The sequence below is a fragment of the Rhinichthys klamathensis genome, unplaced genomic scaffold (assembly GCF_029890125.1).
Source record: "Rhinichthys klamathensis goyatoka isolate OS25496 unplaced genomic scaffold, OSU_Roscu_1.1 h1tg000001l_1, whole genome shotgun sequence".
In the NCBI taxonomy this organism is placed as follows: domain Eukaryota; kingdom Metazoa; phylum Chordata; class Actinopteri; order Cypriniformes; family Leuciscidae; genus Rhinichthys; species Rhinichthys klamathensis.
This window is the reverse complement of record NW_026606555.1, coordinates 2,192,501-2,210,439: the sequence shown is the minus strand read 5'-3', so window position 1 is coordinate 2,210,439 and position 17,939 is coordinate 2,192,501. Positions and strand designations below refer to the sequence as shown.

Genomic DNA, 17,939 nt, shown 5'->3' with positions numbered 1-17,939 from the left:
GTTACAAGTTACTGGTGGCCTCCTTTTATGACCAAAACCCCCATTCGATCACAGTCAAAAGTTGGAAATGGGTATTTGAAAGGTGGTGATTTGAAAGGAGTTTTGAACAGGACCTCACTGGAACACAGTAGGGCATCGAGGAGGCCTCGATGGTGATTTAAAAGGAATTTTGAACAGGACCTCTTTGGAACACAGGCCTCCTCCACACTTGGAACAAAACATGATCATTCCATCCACACACCACAGATGCTCGATGGGGATTTAAAAGGAGTTTTGAACAGGACCTCAATGGAACACAGTCCTCCTCTACCACTTGGAACAAAACATGATCATTCCATCCACACACCACAGATTCTCAATGGTGATTTGAAAGGAGTTTTGAACAGGACCTCAATGGAACACAGGCCTCCTCCTCCACTTGGAACAAAACATCATCATTATATCCTCACACCACAGATGCTCGATGGTGATTTGAAAGGAGTTTTGAACAGGACCTCTTTGGAACACAGGCCTCCTCCTCCACTTGGAACAAAACATCACCATTATATCCACACACCACAGATGCTCGATGGTGATTTGAAAGGAGTTTTGAACAGGACCTCTTTGGAACACAGGCCTCCTCCTCCACTTGGAACAAAACATCACCATTATATCCTCACACCACAGATGCTCGATGGTGATTTGAAAGGAGTTTTGAACAGGACCTCTTTGGAACACAGGCCTCCTCCTCCACTTGGAACAAAACATCACCATTATATCCACACACCACAGATGCTCGATGGTGATTTGAAAGGAGTTTTGAACAGGACCTCTTTGGAACACAGGCCTCCTCCTCCACTTGGAACAAAACATCACCATTATATCCACACACCACAGATGCTCGATGGTGATTTGAAAGGAGTTTTGAACAGGACCTCTTTGGAACACAGGCCTCCTCCTCCACTTGGAACAAAACATTACCATTATATCCACTTGGAACAAAACATCACCATTATATCCTCACACCACTGATGCTCGATGGTGATTTGAAAGGAGTTTTGAACAGGACCTCTTTGGAACACTGGCCTCCTCCTCCACTTGGAACAAAACATTACCATTATATCCACACACCACAGATGCTCGATGGTGATTTGAAAGGAGTTTTGAACAGGACCTCTTTGGAACACAGGCCTCCTCCACCCCTTGGAACAAAACATTCATCGTCCCTGGGTGGGCTCGAACCACCATCCTTTCGGTTAACAGCTGAACGCGCTAACCAATTGCGCCACAGAGACCGGCGGCAAGTCAGCCACTGGGTCACGTTATAAAAAAGCACAATTGGACGTTTCCGGCAAAGACAAACAAGTTTTCCACTAGCGTAATGTGTACAGCGTGCTGAAAACCGAGACCACCTGTTGGGAAGAGAGATAGCTAATAGATACGCCCAACGTGGGGCTCGAACCCACGACCCTGAGATTAAGAGTCTCATGCTCTACCGACTGAGCTAGCCGGGCGGGTGCAGGGCTTTGCTTCGGGCTGGTCGCAGATTTTAATGGAGCCTCATATTTTGCGAATCGATTGGCCTCATGTCTGAGAGCTTGATAGGTTACAAGTTACTGGTGGCCTCCTTTTATGACCAAAACCCCCATTCGATCACAGTCAAAAGTTGGAAATGGGTATTTGAAAGGTGGTGATTTGAAAGGAGTTTTGAACAGGACCTCACTGGAACACAGTAGGGCATCGAGGAGGCCTCGATGGTGATTTAAAAGGAATTTTGAACAGGACCTCTTTGGAACACAGGCCTCCTCCACACTTGGAACAAAACATGATCATTCCATCCACACACCACAGATGCTCGATGGGGATTTAAAAGGAGTTTTGAACAGGACCTCAATGGAACACAGTCCTCCTCTACCACTTGGAACAAAACATGATCATTCCATCCACACACCACAGATTCTCAATGGTGATTTGAAAGGAGTTTTGAACAGGACCTCAATGGAACACAGGCCTCCTCCTCCACTTGGAACAAAACATCATCATTATATCCTCACACCACAGATGCTCGATGGTGATTTGAAAGGAGTTTTGAACAGGACCTCTTTGGAACACAGGCCTCCTCCTCCACTTGGAACAAAACATCACCATTATATCCACACACCACAGATGCTCGATGGTGATTTGAAAGGAGTTTTGAACAGGACCTCTTTGGAACACAGGCCTCCTCCTCCACTTGGAACAAAACATCACCATTATATCCTCACACCACAGATGCTCGATGGTGATTTGAAAGGAGTTTTGAACAGGACCTCTTTGGAACACAGGCCTCCTCCTCCACTTGGAACAAAACATCACCATTATATCCACACACCACAGATGCTCGATGGTGATTTGAAAGGAGTTTTGAACAGGACCTCTTTGGAACACAGGCCTCCTCCTCCACTTGGAACAAAACATCACCATTATATCCACACACCACAGATGCTCGATGGTGATTTGAAAGGAGTTTTGAACAGGACCTCTTTGGAACACAGGCCTCCTCCTCCACTTGGAACAAAACATTACCATTATATCCACTTGGAACAAAACATCACCATTATATCCTCACACCACTGATTCTCGATGGTGATTTGAAAGGAGTTTTGAACAGGACCTCTTTGGAACACTGGCCTCCTCCTCCACTTGGAACAAAACATTACCATTATATCCACACACCACAGATGCTCGATGGTGATTTGAAAGGAGTTTTGAACAGGACCTCTTTGGAACACAGGCCTCCTCCACCCCTTGGAACAAAACATTCATCGTCCCTGGGTGGGCTCGAACCACCATCCTTTCGGTTAACAGCTGAACGCGCTAACCAATTGCGCCACAGAGACCGGCGGCAAGTCAGCCACTGGGTCACGTTATAAAAAAGCACAATTGGACGTTTCCGGCAAAGACAAACAAGTTTTCCACTAGCGTAATGTGTACAGCGTGCTGAAAACCGAGACCACCTGTTGGGAAGAGAGATAGCTAATAGATACGCCCAACGTGGGGCTCGAACCCACGACCCTGAGATTAAGAGTCTCATGCTCTACCGACTGAGCTAGCCGGGCGGGTGCAGGGCTTTGCTTCGGGCTGGTCGCAGATTTTAATGGAGCCTCATATTTTGCGAATCGATTGGCCTCATGTCTGAGAGCTTGATAGGTTACAAGTTACTGGTGGCCTCCTTTTATGACCAAAACCCCCATTCGATCACAGTCAAAAGTTGGAAATGGGTATTTGAAAGGTGGTGATTTGAAAGGAGTTTTGAACAGGACCTCACTGGAACACAGTAGGGCATCGAGGAGGCCTCGATGGTGATTTAAAAGGAATTTTGAACAGGACCTCTTTGGAACACAGGCCTCCTCCACACTTGGAACAAAACATGATCATTCCATCCACACACCACAGATGCTCGATGGGGATTTAAAAGGAGTTTTGAACAGGACCTCAATGGAACACAGTCCTCCTCTACCACTTGGAACAAAACATGATCATTCCATCCACACACCACAGATTCTCAATGGTGATTTGAAAGGAGTTTTGAACAGGACCTCAATGGAACACAGGCCTCCTCCTCCACTTGGAACAAAACATCATCATTATATCCTCACACCACAGATGCTCGATGGTGATTTGAAAGGAGTTTTGAACAGGACCTCTTTGGAACACAGGCCTCCTCCTCCACTTGGAACAAAACATCACCATTATATCCACACACCACAGATGCTCGATGGTGATTTGAAAGGAGTTTTGAACAGGACCTCTTTGGAACACAGGCCTCCTCCTCCACTTGGAACAAAACATCACCATTATATCCTCACACCACAGATGCTCGATGGTGATTTGAAAGGAGTTTTGAACAGGACCTCTTTGGAACACAGGCCTCCTCCTCCACTTGGAACAAAACATCACCATTATATCCACACACCACAGATGCTCGATGGTGATTTGAAAGGAGTTTTGAACAGGACCTCTTTGGAACACAGGCCTCCTCCTCCACTTGGAACAAAACATCACCATTATATCCACACACCACAGATGCTCGATGGTGATTTGAAAGGAGTTTTGAACAGGACCTCTTTGGAACACAGGCCTCCTCCTCCACTTGGAACAAAACATTACCATTATATCCACTTGGAACAAAACATCACCATTATATCCTCACACCACAGATGCTCGATGGTGATTTGAAAGGAGTTTTGAACAGGACCTCTTTGGAACACAGGCCTCCTCCTCCACTTGGAACAAAACATTACCATTATATCCACACACCACAGATGCTCGATGGTGATTTGAAAGGAGTTTTGAACAGGACCTCTTTGGAACACAGGCCTCCTCCACCCCTTGGAACAAAACATCCATCGTCCCTGGGTGGGCTCGAACCACCATCCTTTCGGTTAACAGCCGAACGCCCTAACCAATTGCGCCACAGAGACCGGCTGCAAGTCAGCCACTGGGTCAGGTTATAAAAAAGCACAATTGGACGTTTCCGGCAAAGACAAACTAGTTTTCCACTAGCGTAATGTGTACAGCGCGCTGAAAACCGAGACCACCTGTTGGGAAGAGAGATAGCTAATAGACACGCCCAACGTGGGGCTCGAACCCACGACCCTGAGATTAAGAGTCTCATGCTCTACCGACTGAGCTAGCCGGGCAGGTGCAGGGCTTTGCTTCGGGCTGGTCGCAGATTTTAATGGAGCCTCATATTTTGCGAATCGATTGGCCTCATGTCTGAGAGCCTTTATAGGTTACAAGTTACTGGTGGCCTCCTTTTATGACCAAAACCCCCATTCGATCACAGTCAAAAGTTGGAAATGGGTATTTGAAAGGTGGTGATTTGAAAGGAGTTTTGAACAGGACCTCACTGGAACACAGTAGGGCATCGAGGAGGCCTCGATGGTGATTTAAAAGGAATTTTGAACAGGACCTCTTTGGAACACAGGCCTCCTCCACACTTGGAACAAAACATGATCATTCCATCCATACACCACAGATGCTCGACGGGGATTTAAAAGGAGTTTTTTTTTAAAGTTTTTAAAATTTGAAAGGAGTTTTGAACAGGACCTCTTTGGAACACAGGCCTCCTCCACCCCTTGGAACAAAAGATCCATCGTCCCTGGGTGGGCTCGAACCACCATCCTTTCGGTTAACAGCCGAACGCGCTAACCAATTGCGCCAGAGAGACCGGCGGCAAGTCAGCCACTGGGTCAGGTTATAAAAAAGCACAATTGGACGTTTCCGGCAAAGACAAACTAGTTTTCCACTAGCGTAATGTGTACAGCGCGCTGAAAACCGAGAGCACCTGTTGGGAAGAGAGATAGCTAATAGATACGCCCAACGTGGGGCTCGAACCCACGACCCTGAGATTAAGAGTCTCATGCTCTACCGACTGAGCTAGCCGGGCGGGTGCAAGGCTTTGCTTCGGGCTGGTTGCAGATTTTAACGGAGCCTCATATTTTGCGAATCGATTGGCCTCATGTCTGAGAGCCTGATAGGTTACAAGTTACTGGTGGCCTTCTTTTATGACCAAAACCCCCATTCGATCACAGTCGAAAGTTGGAAATGGGTATTTGAAAGGTGGTGATTTGAAAGGAGTTTTGAACAGGACCTCACTGGAACACAGTAGGGCATCGAGGAGGCCTCGATGGTGATTTAAAAGGAATTTTGAACAGGACCTCTTTGGAACACAGGCCTCCTCCACACTTGGAACAAAACATGATCATTCCATCCACACACCACAGATGCTCGATGGGGATTTGAAAGGAGTTTTGAACAGGACCTCTTTGGAACACAGGCCTCCTCCTCCACTTGGAACAAAACATCACCATTATATCCGCACACCACAGATGCTCGATGGGGATTTAAAAGGAGTTTTGAACAGGACCTCAATGGAACACAGTCCTCCTCTACCACTCTGAACAAAACATGATCATTCCACCCACACACCACAGATGCTCGATGGTGATTTGAAAGGAGTTTTTAACAGGACCTCAATGGAACACAGGCCTCCTCCTCCACTTGGAACAAAACATCACCATTATATCCTCACACCACAGATGCTCGATGGTGATTTGAAAGGAGTTTTGAACAGGACCTCTTTGGAACACAGGCCTCCTCCTCCACTTGGAACAAAACATCACCATTATATCCACACACCACAGATGCTCGATGGTGATTTGAAAGGAGTTTTGAACAGGACCTCTTTGGAACACAGGCCTCCTCCTCCACTTGGAACAAAACATTACCATTATATCCTCACACCACAGATGCTCGATGGTGATTTGAAAGGAGTTTTGAACAGGACCTCTTTGGAACACAGGCCTCCTCCTCCACTTGGAACAAAACATCACCATCATATCCACACACCACAGATGCTCGATGGTGATTTGAAAGGAGTTTTGAACAGGACCTCTTTGGAACACAGGCCTCCTCCACCCCTTGGAACAAAACATTCATCGTCCCTGGGTGGGCTCGAACCACCATCCTTTCGGTTAACAGCTGAACGCGCTAACCAATTGCGCCACAGAGACCGGCGGCAAGTCAGCCACTGGGTCACGTTATAAAAAAGCACAATTGGACGTTTCCGGCAAAGACAAACAAGTTTTCCACTAGCGTAATGTGTACAGCGTGCTGAAAACCGAGACCACCTGTTGGGAAGAGAGATAGCTAATAGATACGCCCAACGTGGGGCTCGAACCCACGACCCTGAGATTAAGAGTCTCATGCTCTACCGACTGAGCTAGCCGGGCGGGTGCAGGGCTTTGCTTCGGGCTGGTCGCAGATTTTAATGGAGCCTCATATTTTGCGAATCGATTGGCCTCATGTCTGAGAGCTTGATAGGTTACAAGTTACTGGTGGCCTCCTTTTATGACCAAAACCCCCATTCGATCACAGTCAAAAGTTGGAAATGGGTATTTGAAAGGTGGTGATTTGAAAGGAGTTTTGAACAGGACCTCACTGGAACACAGTAGGGCATCGAGGAGGCCTCGATGGTGATTTAAAAGGAATTTTGAACAGGACCTCTTTGGAACACAGGCCTCCTCCACACTTGGAACAAAACATGATCATTCCATCCACACACCACAGATGCTCGATGGGGATTTAAAAGGAGTTTTGAACAGGACCTCAATGGAACACAGTCCTCCTCTACCACTTGGAACAAAACATGATCATTCCATCCACACACCACAGATTCTCAATGGTGATTTGAAAGGAGTTTTGAACAGGACCTCAATGGAACACAGGCCTCCTCCTCCACTTGGAACAAAACATCATCATTATATCCTCACACCACAGATGCTCGATGGTGATTTGAAAGGAGTTTTGAACAGGACCTCTTTGGAACACAGGCCTCCTCCTCCACTTGGAACAAAACATCACCATTATATCCACACACCACAGATGCTCGATGGTGATTTGAAAGGAGTTTTGAACAGGACCTCTTTGGAACACAGGCCTCCTCCTCCACTTGGAACAAAACATCACCATTATATCCTCACACCACAGATGCTCGATGGTGATTTGAAAGGAGTTTTGAACAGGACCTCTTTGGAACACAGGCCTCCTCCTCCACTTGGAACAAAACATCACCATTATATCCACACACCACAGATGCTCGATGGTGATTTGAAAGGAGTTTTGAACAGGACCTCTTTGGAACACAGGCCTCCTCCTCCACTTGGAACAAAACATCACCATTATATCCACACACCACAGATGCTCGATGGTGATTTGAAAGGAGTTTTGAACAGGACCTCTTTGGAACACAGGCCTCCTCCTCCACTTGGAACAAAACATTACCATTATATCCACTTGGAACAAAACATCACCATTATATCCTCACACCACTGATGCTCGATGGTGATTTGAAAGGAGTTTTGAACAGGACCTCTTTGGAACACTGGCCTCCTCCTCCACTTGGAACAAAACATTACCATTATATCCACACACCACAGATGCTCGATGGTGATTTGAAAGGAGTTTTGAACAGGACCTCTTTGGAACACAGGCCTCCTCCACCCCTTGGAACAAAACATTCATCGTCCCTGGGTGGGCTCGAACCACCATCCTTTCGGTTAACAGCTGAACGCGCTAACCAATTGCGCCACAGAGACCGGCGGCAAGTCAGCCACTGGGTCACGTTATAAAAAAGCACAATTGGACGTTTCCGGCAAAGACAAACAAGTTTTCCACTAGCGTAATGTGTACAGCGTGCTGAAAACCGAGACCACCTGTTGGGAAGAGAGATAGCTAATAGATACGCCCAACGTGGGGCTCGAACCCACGACCCTGAGATTAAGAGTCTCATGCTCTACCGACTGAGCTAGCCGGGCGGGTGCAGGGCTTTGCTTCGGGCTGGTCGCAGATTTTAATGGAGCCTCATATTTTGCGAATCGATTGGCCTCATGTCTGAGAGCTTGATAGGTTACAAGTTACTGGTGGCCTCCTTTTATGACCAAAACCCCCATTCGATCACAGTCAAAAGTTGGAAATGGGTATTTGAAAGGTGGTGATTTGAAAGGAGTTTTGAACAGGACCTCACTGGAACACAGTAGGGCATCGAGGAGGCCTCGATGGTGATTTAAAAGGAATTTTGAACAGGACCTCTTTGGAACACAGGCCTCCTCCACACTTGGAACAAAACATGATCATTCCATCCACACACCACAGATGCTCGATGGGGATTTAAAAGGAGTTTTGAACAGGACCTCAATGGAACACAGTCCTCCTCTACCACTTGGAACAAAACATGATCATTCCATCCACACACCACAGATTCTCAATGGTGATTTGAAAGGAGTTTTGAACAGGACCTCAATGGAACACAGGCCTCCTCCTCCACTTGGAACAAAACATCATCATTATATCCTCACACCACAGATGCTCGATGGTGATTTGAAAGGAGTTTTGAACAGGACCTCTTTGGAACACAGGCCTCCTCCTCCACTTGGAACAAAACATCACCATTATATCCACACACCACAGATGCTCGATGGTGATTTGAAAGGAGTTTTGAACAGGACCTCTTTGGAACACAGGCCTCCTCCTCCACTTGGAACAAAACATCACCATTATATCCTCACACCACAGATGCTCGATGGTGATTTGAAAGGAGTTTTGAACAGGACCTCTTTGGAACACAGGCCTCCTCCTCCACTTGGAACAAAACATCACCATTATATCCACACACCACAGATGCTCGATGGTGATTTGAAAGGAGTTTTGAACAGGACCTCTTTGGAACACAGGCCTCCTCCTCCACTTGGAACAAAACATCACCATTATATCCACACACCACAGATGCTCGATGGTGATTTGAAAGGAGTTTTGAACAGGACCTCTTTGGAACACAGGCCTCCTCCTCCACTTGGAACAAAACATTACCATTATATCCACTTGGAACAAAACATCACCATTATATCCTCACACCACAGATGCTCGATGGTGATTTGAAAGGAGTTTTGAACAGGACCTCTTTGGAACACAGGCCTCCTCCTCCACTTGGAACAAAACATTACCATTATATCCACACACCACAGATGCTCGATGGTGATTTGAAAGGAGTTTTGAACAGGACCTCTTTGGAACACAGGCCTCCTCCACCCCTTGGAACAAAACATCCATCGTCCCTGGGTGGGCTCGAACCACCATCCTTTCGGTTAACAGCCGAACGCCCTAACCAATTGCGCCACAGAGACCGGCTGCAAGTCAGCCACTGGGTCAGGTTATAAAAAAGCACAATTGGACGTTTCCGGCAAAGACAAACTAGTTTTCCACTAGCGTAATGTGTACAGCGCGCTGAAAACCGAGACCACCTGTTGGGAAGAGAGATAGCTAATAGACACGCCCAACGTGGGGCTCGAACCCACGACCCTGAGATTAAGAGTCTCATGCTCTACCGACTGAGCTAGCCGGGCAGGTGCAGGGCTTTGCTTCGGGCTGGTCGCAGATTTTAATGGAGCCTCATATTTTGCGAATCGATTGGCCTCATGTCTGAGAGCCTTTATAGGTTACAAGTTACTGGTGGCCTCCTTTTATGACCAAAACCCCCATTCGATCACAGTCAAAAGTTGGAAATGGGTATTTGAAAGGTGGTGATTTGAAAGGAGTTTTGAACAGGACCTCACTGGAACACAGTAGGGCATCGAGGAGGCCTCGATGGTGATTTAAAAGGAATTTTGAACAGGACCTCTTTGGAACACAGGCCTCCTCCACACTTGGAACAAAACATGATCATTCCATCCATACACCACAGATGCTCGACGGGGATTTAAAAGGAGTTTTTTTTTAAAGTTTTTAAAATTTGAAAGGAGTTTTGAACAGGACCTCTTTGGAACACAGGCCTCCTCCACCCCTTGGAACAAAAGATCCATCGTCCCTGGGTGGGCTCGAACCACCATCCTTTCGGTTAACAGCCGAACGCGCTAACCAATTGCGCCAGAGAGACCGGCGGCAAGTCAGCCACTGGGTCAGGTTATAAAAAAGCACAATTGGACGTTTCCGGCAAAGACAAACTAGTTTTCCACTAGCGTAATGTGTACAGCGCGCTGAAAACCGAGATAGCTAATAGATACGCCCAACGTGGGGCTCGAAACCACGACCCTGAGATTAAGAGTCTCATGCTCTACCGACTGAGCTAGCCGGGCGGGTGCAAGGCTTTGCTTCGGGCTGGTTGCAGATTTTAACGGAGCCTCATATTTTGCGAATCGATTGGCCTCATGTCTGAGAGCCTGATAGGTTACAAGTTACTGGTGGCCTTCTTTTATGACCAAAGCCCCCATTCGATCACAGTCGAAAGTTGGAAATGGGTATTTGAAAGGTGGTGATTTGAAAGGAGTTTTGAACAGGACCTCACTGGAACACAGTAGGTTATCGAGGAGGCCTCGATGGTGATTTAAAAGGAATTTTGAACAGGACCTCTTTGGAACACAGGCCTCCTCCACACTTGGAACAAAACATGATCATTCCATCCACACACCACAGATGCTCGATGGGGATTTGAAAGGAGTTTTGAACAGGACCTCTTTGGAACACAGGCCTCCTCCTCCACTTGGAACAAAACATCACCATTATATCCGCACACCACAGATGCTCGATGCGGATTTAAAAGGAGTTTTGAACAGGACCTCAATGGAACACAGTCCTCCTCTACCACTTGGAACAAAACATGATCATTCCATCCACACACCACAGATGCTCGATGGTGATTTGAAAGGAGTTTTGAACAGGACCTCAATGGAACACAGGCCTCCTCCTCCACTTGGAACAAAACATCACCATTATATCCTCACACCACAGATGCTCGATGGTGATTTGAAAGGAGTTTTGAACAGGACCTCTTTGGAACACAGGCCTCCTCCTCCACTTGGAACAAAACATCACCATTATATCCACACACCACAGATGCTCGATGGTGATTTGAAAGGAGTTTTGAACAGGACCTCTTTGGAACACAGGCCTCCTCCTCCACTTGGAACAAAACATTACCATTATATCCTCACACCACAGATGCTCGATGGTGATTTGAAAGGAGTTTTGAACAGGACCTCTTTGGAACACAGGCCTCCTCCTCCACTTGGAACAAAACATCACCATTATATCCACACACCACAGATGCTCGATGGTGATTTGAAAGGAGTTTTGAACAGGACCTCTTTGGAACACAGGCCTCCTCCACCCCTTGGAACAAAACATCCATCGTCCCTGGGTGGGCTCGAACCACCATCCTTTCGGTTAACAGCCGAACGCGCTAACCAATTGCGCCACAGAGACCGGCGGCAAGTCAGCCACTGGGTCACGTTATAAAAAAGCACAATTGGACGTTTCCGGCAAAGACAAACAAGTTTTCCACTAGCGTAATGTGTACAGCGCGCTGAAAACCGAGACCACCTGTTGGGAAGAGAGATAGCTAATAGATACGCCCAACGTGGGGCTCGAACCCACGACCCTGAGATTAAGAGTCTCATGCTCTACCGACTGAGCTAGCCGGGCGGGTGCAGGGCTTCGCTTCGGGCTGGTCGCAGATTTTAATGGAGCCTCATATTTTGCGAATCGATTGGCCTCATGTCTGAGAGCTTGATAGGTTACAAGTTACTGGTGGCCTCCTTTTATGACCAAAACCCCCATTCGATCACAGTCAAAAGTTGGAAATGGGTATTTGAAAGGTGGTGATTTGAAAGGAGTTTTGAACAGGACCTCACTGGAACACAGTAGGGCATCGAGGAGGCCTCGATGGTGATTTAAAAGGAATTTTGAACAGGACCTCTTTGGAACACAGGCCTCCTCCACACTTGGAACAAAACATGATCATTCCATCCACACACCACAGATGCTCGATGGGGATTTAAAAGGAGTTTTGAACAGGACCTCAATGGAACACAGTCCTCCTCTACCACTTGGAACAAAACATGATAATTCCATCCACACACCACAGATTCTCAATGGTGATTTGAAAGGAGTTTTGAACAGGACCTCAATGGAACACAGGCCTCCTCCTCCACTTGGAACAAAACATCACCATTATATCCTCACACCACAGATGCTCGATGGTGATTTGAAAGGAGTTTTGAACAGGACCTCTTTGGAACACAGGCCTCCTCCTCCACTTGGAACAAAACATCACCATTATATCCACACACCACAGATGCTCGATGGTGATTTGAAAGGAGTTTTGAACAGGACCTCTTTGGAACACAGGCCTCCTCCTCCACTTGGAACAAAACATCACCATTATATCCTCACACCACAGATGCTCGATGGTGATTTGAAAGGAGTTTTGAACAGGACCTCTTTGGAACACAGGCCTCCTCCTCCACTTGGAACAAAACATCACCATTATATCCACACACCACAGATGCTCGATGGTGATTTGAAAGGAGTTTTGAACAGGACCTCTTTGGAACACAGGCCTCCTCCTCCACTTGGAACAAAACATCACCATTATATCCACACACCACAGATGCTCGATGGTGATTTGAAAGGAGTTTTGAACAGGACCTCTTTGGAACACAGGCCTCCTCCTCCACTTGGAACAAAACATCACCATTATATCCTCACACCACAGATGCTCGATGGTGATTTGAAAGGAGTTTTGAACAGGACCTCTTTGGAACACAGGCCTCCTCCTCCACTTGGAACAAAACATCACCATTATATCCACACACCACAGATGCTCGATGGTGATTTGAAAGGAGTTTTGAACAGGACCTCTTTGGAACACAGGCCTCCTCCACCCCTTGGAACAAAACAAGGGATGGAGGACATCACCATTATATCCTCACACCACAGATGCTCGATGGTGATTTGAAAGGAGTTTTGAACAGGACCTCTTTGGAACACAGTCTCCTCTACCATTTGGAACAAAACATGATCATTCCATCCACACACCACAGATGCTCGATGGTGATTTAAAAGGAATTTTGAACAGGACCTCTTTGGAACACAGGCCTCCTCCACACTTGGAACAAAACATGATCATTCCATCCACACACCACAGATGCTCGATGGGGATTTAAAAGGAGTTTTGAACAGGACCTCAATGGAACACAGTCCTCCTCTACCACTTGGAACAAAACATGATCATTCCATCCACACACCACAGATGCTCGATGGTGATTTGAAAGGAGTTTTGAACAGGACCTCAATGGAACACAGGCCTCCTCCTCCACTTGGAACAAAACATCACCATTATATCCTCACACCACAGATGCTCGATGGTGATTTGAAAGGAGTTTTAAACAGGACCTCTTTGGAACACAGGCCTCCTCCTCCACTTGCAACAAAACATCACCATTATATCCACACACCACAGATGCTCGATGGTGATTTGAAAGGAGTTTTGAACAGGACCTCTTTGGAACACAGGCCTCCTCCTCCACTTGGAACAAAAAATCACCATTATATCCACACACCACAGATGCTCGATGGTGATTTGAAAGGAGTTTTGAACAGGACCTCTTTGGAACACAGGCCTCCTCCTCCACTTGGAACAAAACATTACCATTATATCCTCACACCACAGATGCTCGATGGTGATTTGAAAGGATTTTTGAACAGGACCTCTTTGGAACACAGGCCTGATGGATGTTTTGTTCCACCCCTTGGAACAAAACATCCATCGTCCCTGGGTGGGCTCGAACCACCATCCTTTCGGTTAACAGCCGAACGCGCTAACCAATTGCGCCACAGAGACCGGCGGCAAGTCAGCCACTGGGTCAGGTTATAAAAAAGCACAATTGGACGTTTCCGGCAAAGACAAACTAGTTTTCCACTAGCGTAATGTGTACAGCGCGCTGAAAACCGAAACCACCTTTTGGGAAGAGAGATAGCTAATAGATACGCCCAACGTGGGGCTCGAACCCACGACCCTGAGATTAAGAGTCTCATGCTCTACCGACTGAGCTAGCCGGGCGGGTGCAGGGCTTTGTTTCGGGTTGGTCGCAGATTTTAACGGAGCCTCACATTTTGCGAATCGATTGGCCATGTCTGAGAGCCTGATAGCTTAAAAGTTACTGGTGGCCTCCTTATATGACCAAAACCCCCATTCAATCACAGTCGAAAGTTGGAAATGGGTATTTGAAAGGTGGTGATTTGAAAGGAGTTTTGAACAGGACCTCACTGGAACACAGTAGGGCATCGAGGAGGCCTCGATGGTGATTTAAAAGGAATTTTGAACAGGACCTCTTTGGAACACAGGCCTCCTCCACACTTGGAACAAAACATGATCATTCCATCCACACACCACAGATGCTCGATGGGGATTTAAAAGGAGTTTTGAACAGGACCTCAATGGAACACAGTCCTCCTCTACCACTTGGAACAAAACGTGATCATTCCATCCACACGCCACAGATGCTCAATGGTGATTTGAAAGGAGATTTGAACAGGACCTCAATGGAACACAGGCCTCCTCCTCCACTTGGAACAAAACATCACCATTATATCCTCACACCACAGATGCTCGATGGTGATTTGAAAGGAGTTTTGAACAGGACCTATTTGGAACACAGGCCTCCTCCTCCACTTGGAACAAAACATCACCATTAAATCCACACACCACAGATGCTCGATGGTGATTTGAAAGGAGTTTTGAACAGGACCTCTTTGGAACACAGGCCTCCTCCACCCCTTGGAACAAAACATCCATTGTCCCTGGGTGGGCTCGAACCACCATCCTTTCGGTTAACAGCCTAACTCGCTAACCAATTGCGCCACAGAGACCGGTGGCAAGTTAGCCACTGGGTCAGGTTATAAAAAAGCACAATTGGACGTTTCCGGCAAAGACAAAGTAGTTTTCCACTAGCGTAATGTGTACAGCGCGCTGAAAACCAAGACCACCTGTTGGGAAGAGAGATAGCTAATAGACACGCCCAACGTGGGGCTCGAACCCACGACCCTGAGATTAAGAGTCTCATGCTCTACCAACTGAGCTAGCCGGGCGGGTGCAGGGCTTTGCTTCGGGCTGGTCGCAGATTTTAACGGAGCCTCATATTTTGCGAATCGATTGGCCTCATGTCTGAGAGCCTGATAGGTTACAAGTTACTGGTGGCCTCCTTTTATGACCAAAACCCCCATTCGATCACAGTCAAAAGTTGGAAATGGGTATTTGAAAGATGGTGATTTGAAAGGAGTTTTGAACAGGACCTCACTGGAACACAGTAGGGCATCGAGGAGGCCTCGATGGTGATTTAAAAGGAATTTTGAACAGGACCTCTTTGGAACACAGGCCTCCTCCACACTTGGAACAAAACATCACCATTATATCCACACACCACAGATGCTCGATGGTGATTTGAAAGGAGTTTTGAACAGGACCTCTTTGGAACACAGGCCTCCTCCTCCACTTGGAACAAAACATCACCATTATATCCACACACCACAGATGCTCGATGGTGATTTGAAAGGAGTTTTGAACAAGACCTCTTTGGAACACAGGCCTCCTCCACCCCTTGGAACAAAACAAGGGATGGAGGACATCACCATTATATCCTCACACCACAGATGCTCGATGGTGATTTGAAAGGAGTTTTGAACAGGACCTCTTTGGAACACAGTCTCCTCTACCATTTGGAACAAAACATGATCATTCCATCCACACACCACAGATGCTCGATGGTGATTTAAAAGGAATTTTGAACAGGACCTCTTTGGAACACAGGCCTCCTCCACACTTGGAACAAAACATGATCATTCCATCCACACACCACAGATGCTCGATGGGGATTTAAAAGGAGTTTTGAACAGGACCTCAATGGAACACAGTCCTCCTTTACCACTTGGAACAAAACATGATCATTCCATCCACACACCACAGATGCTCGATGGTGATTTGAAAGGAGTTTTGAACAGGACCTCAATGGAACACAGGCCTCCTCCTCCACTTGGAACAAAACATCACCATTATATCCTCACACCACAGATGCTCGATGGTGATTTGAAAGGAGTTTTGAACAGGACCTCTTTGGAACACAGGCCTCCTCCTCCACTTGGAACAAAACATCACCATTATATCCACACACCACAGATGCTCGATGGTGATTTGAAAGGAGTTTTGAACAGGACCTCTTTGGAACACAGGCCTCCTCCTCCACTTGGAACAAAACATTACCATTATATCCTCACACCACAGATGCTCGATGGTGATTTGAAAGGAGTTTTGAACAGGACCTCTTTGGAACACAGGCCTCCTCCTCCACTTGGAACAAAACATCACCATTATATCCACACACCACAGATGCTCGATGGTGATTTGAAAGGAGTTTTGAACAGGACCTCTTTGGAACACAGGCCTCCTCCACCCCTTGGCACAAAACATCCATCGTCCCTGGGTGGGCTCGAACCACCATCCTTTCGGTTAACAGCCGAACGCGCTAACCAATTGCACCACAGAGACCGGTGGCAAGTCAGCCACTGGGTCAGGTTATAAAAAAGCACAATTGGACGTTTCCGGCAAAGACAAAGTAGTTTTCCACTAGCGTAATGTGTACAGCGCGCTGAAAACCGAGACCACCTGTTGGGAAGAGAGATAGCTAATAGACACGCCCAACGTGGGGCTCGAACCCACGACCCTGAGATTAAGAGTCTCATGCTCTACCGACTGAGCTAGCCGGGCGGGTGCAGGGCTTTGCTTCGGGCTGGTCGCAGATTTTAACGGAGCCTCATATTTTGCGAATCGATTGGCCTCATGTCTGAGAGCCTGATAGGTTACAAGTTACTGGTGGCCTCCTTTTATGACCAAAACCCCCATTCGATCACAGTCAAAAGTTGGAAATGGGTATTTGAAAGGTGGTGATTTGAAAGGAGTTTTGAACAGGACCTCACTGGAACACAGTAGGGCATCGAGGAGGCCTCGATGGTGATTTAAAAGGAATTTTGAACAGGACCTCTTTGGAACACAGGCCTCCTCCACACTTGGAACAAAACATCACCATTATATCCACACACCACAGATGCTCGATGGTGATTTGAAAGGAGTTTTGAACAGGACCTCTTTGGAACAAAGGCCTCCTCCTCCACTTGGAACAAAACATTACCATTATATCCTCACACCACAGATGCTCGATGGTGATTTGAAAGGAGTTTTGAACAGGACCTCTTTGGAACACAGGCCTCCTCCTCCACTTGGAACAAAACATCACCATTATATCCTCACACCACAGATGCTCGATGGTGATTTGAAAGGAGTTTTGAACAGGACCTCTTTGGAACAAAGGCCTCCTCCTCCACTTGGAACAAAACATCACCATTATATCCACACACCACAGGTGCTCGATGGTGATTTGAAAGGAGTTTTGAACAGGACCTCTTTGGAACACAGGCCTCCTCCACCCCTTGGAACAAAACATCCATCGTCCCTGGGTGGGCTCGAACCACCATCCTTTCGGTTAACAGCCGAACGCGCTAACCAATTGTGCCACAGAGACCGGCGGCAAGTC

At 47.0% G+C, this 17,939-nt stretch overlaps 15 non-coding genes across 15 annotated transcripts; all 15 read right to left on the bottom strand.

Moving 5' to 3' along the window:
* Positions 1–1,420: 1,420 nt before the first annotated feature.
* Positions 1,421–1,493, bottom strand: trnak-cuu (transfer RNA lysine (anticodon CUU)). Its single transcript has one exon. It is a non-coding gene; the product is annotated as a tRNA-Lys (tRNA).
* Positions 1,494–3,004: 1,511 nt separating this feature from the next.
* On the bottom strand, positions 3,005–3,077 carry trnak-cuu (transfer RNA lysine (anticodon CUU)). Its single transcript has one exon. It is a non-coding gene; the product is annotated as a tRNA-Lys (tRNA).
* Positions 3,078–4,588: 1,511 nt separating this feature from the next.
* Positions 4,589–4,661, bottom strand: trnak-cuu (transfer RNA lysine (anticodon CUU)). The gene has a single exon. It is a non-coding gene; the product is annotated as a tRNA-Lys (tRNA).
* A 676-nt stretch (positions 4,662–5,337) lies between these two features.
* trnak-cuu (transfer RNA lysine (anticodon CUU)) lies at positions 5,338–5,410 on the bottom strand. The gene has a single exon. It is a non-coding gene; the product is annotated as a tRNA-Lys (tRNA).
* A 1,272-nt stretch (positions 5,411–6,682) lies between these two features.
* On the bottom strand, positions 6,683–6,755 carry trnak-cuu (transfer RNA lysine (anticodon CUU)). Its single transcript has one exon. It is a non-coding gene; the product is annotated as a tRNA-Lys (tRNA).
* A 1,511-nt stretch (positions 6,756–8,266) lies between these two features.
* trnak-cuu (transfer RNA lysine (anticodon CUU)) lies at positions 8,267–8,339 on the bottom strand. Its single transcript has one exon. It is a non-coding gene; the product is annotated as a tRNA-Lys (tRNA).
* A 1,511-nt stretch (positions 8,340–9,850) lies between these two features.
* On the bottom strand, positions 9,851–9,923 carry trnak-cuu (transfer RNA lysine (anticodon CUU)). Its single transcript has one exon. It is a non-coding gene; the product is annotated as a tRNA-Lys (tRNA).
* Positions 9,924–11,704: 1,781 nt separating this feature from the next.
* Positions 11,705–11,778, bottom strand: trnan-guu (transfer RNA asparagine (anticodon GUU)). The gene has a single exon. It is a non-coding gene; the product is annotated as a tRNA-Asn (tRNA).
* Positions 11,779–11,924: 146 nt separating this feature from the next.
* trnak-cuu (transfer RNA lysine (anticodon CUU)) lies at positions 11,925–11,997 on the bottom strand. The gene has a single exon. It is a non-coding gene; the product is annotated as a tRNA-Lys (tRNA).
* A 2,126-nt stretch (positions 11,998–14,123) lies between these two features.
* trnan-guu (transfer RNA asparagine (anticodon GUU)) lies at positions 14,124–14,197 on the bottom strand. Its single transcript has one exon. It is a non-coding gene; the product is annotated as a tRNA-Asn (tRNA).
* A 146-nt stretch (positions 14,198–14,343) lies between these two features.
* trnak-cuu (transfer RNA lysine (anticodon CUU)) lies at positions 14,344–14,416 on the bottom strand. Its single transcript has one exon. It is a non-coding gene; the product is annotated as a tRNA-Lys (tRNA).
* Positions 14,417–15,371: 955 nt separating this feature from the next.
* On the bottom strand, positions 15,372–15,444 carry trnak-cuu (transfer RNA lysine (anticodon CUU)). The gene has a single exon. It is a non-coding gene; the product is annotated as a tRNA-Lys (tRNA).
* A 1,379-nt stretch (positions 15,445–16,823) lies between these two features.
* trnan-guu (transfer RNA asparagine (anticodon GUU)) lies at positions 16,824–16,897 on the bottom strand. Its single transcript has one exon. It is a non-coding gene; the product is annotated as a tRNA-Asn (tRNA).
* Positions 16,898–17,043: 146 nt separating this feature from the next.
* trnak-cuu (transfer RNA lysine (anticodon CUU)) lies at positions 17,044–17,116 on the bottom strand. The gene has a single exon. It is a non-coding gene; the product is annotated as a tRNA-Lys (tRNA).
* A 737-nt stretch (positions 17,117–17,853) lies between these two features.
* On the bottom strand, positions 17,854–17,927 carry trnan-guu (transfer RNA asparagine (anticodon GUU)). Its single transcript has one exon. It is a non-coding gene; the product is annotated as a tRNA-Asn (tRNA).
* Between the last annotated feature and the right edge of the window lie 12 nt (positions 17,928–17,939).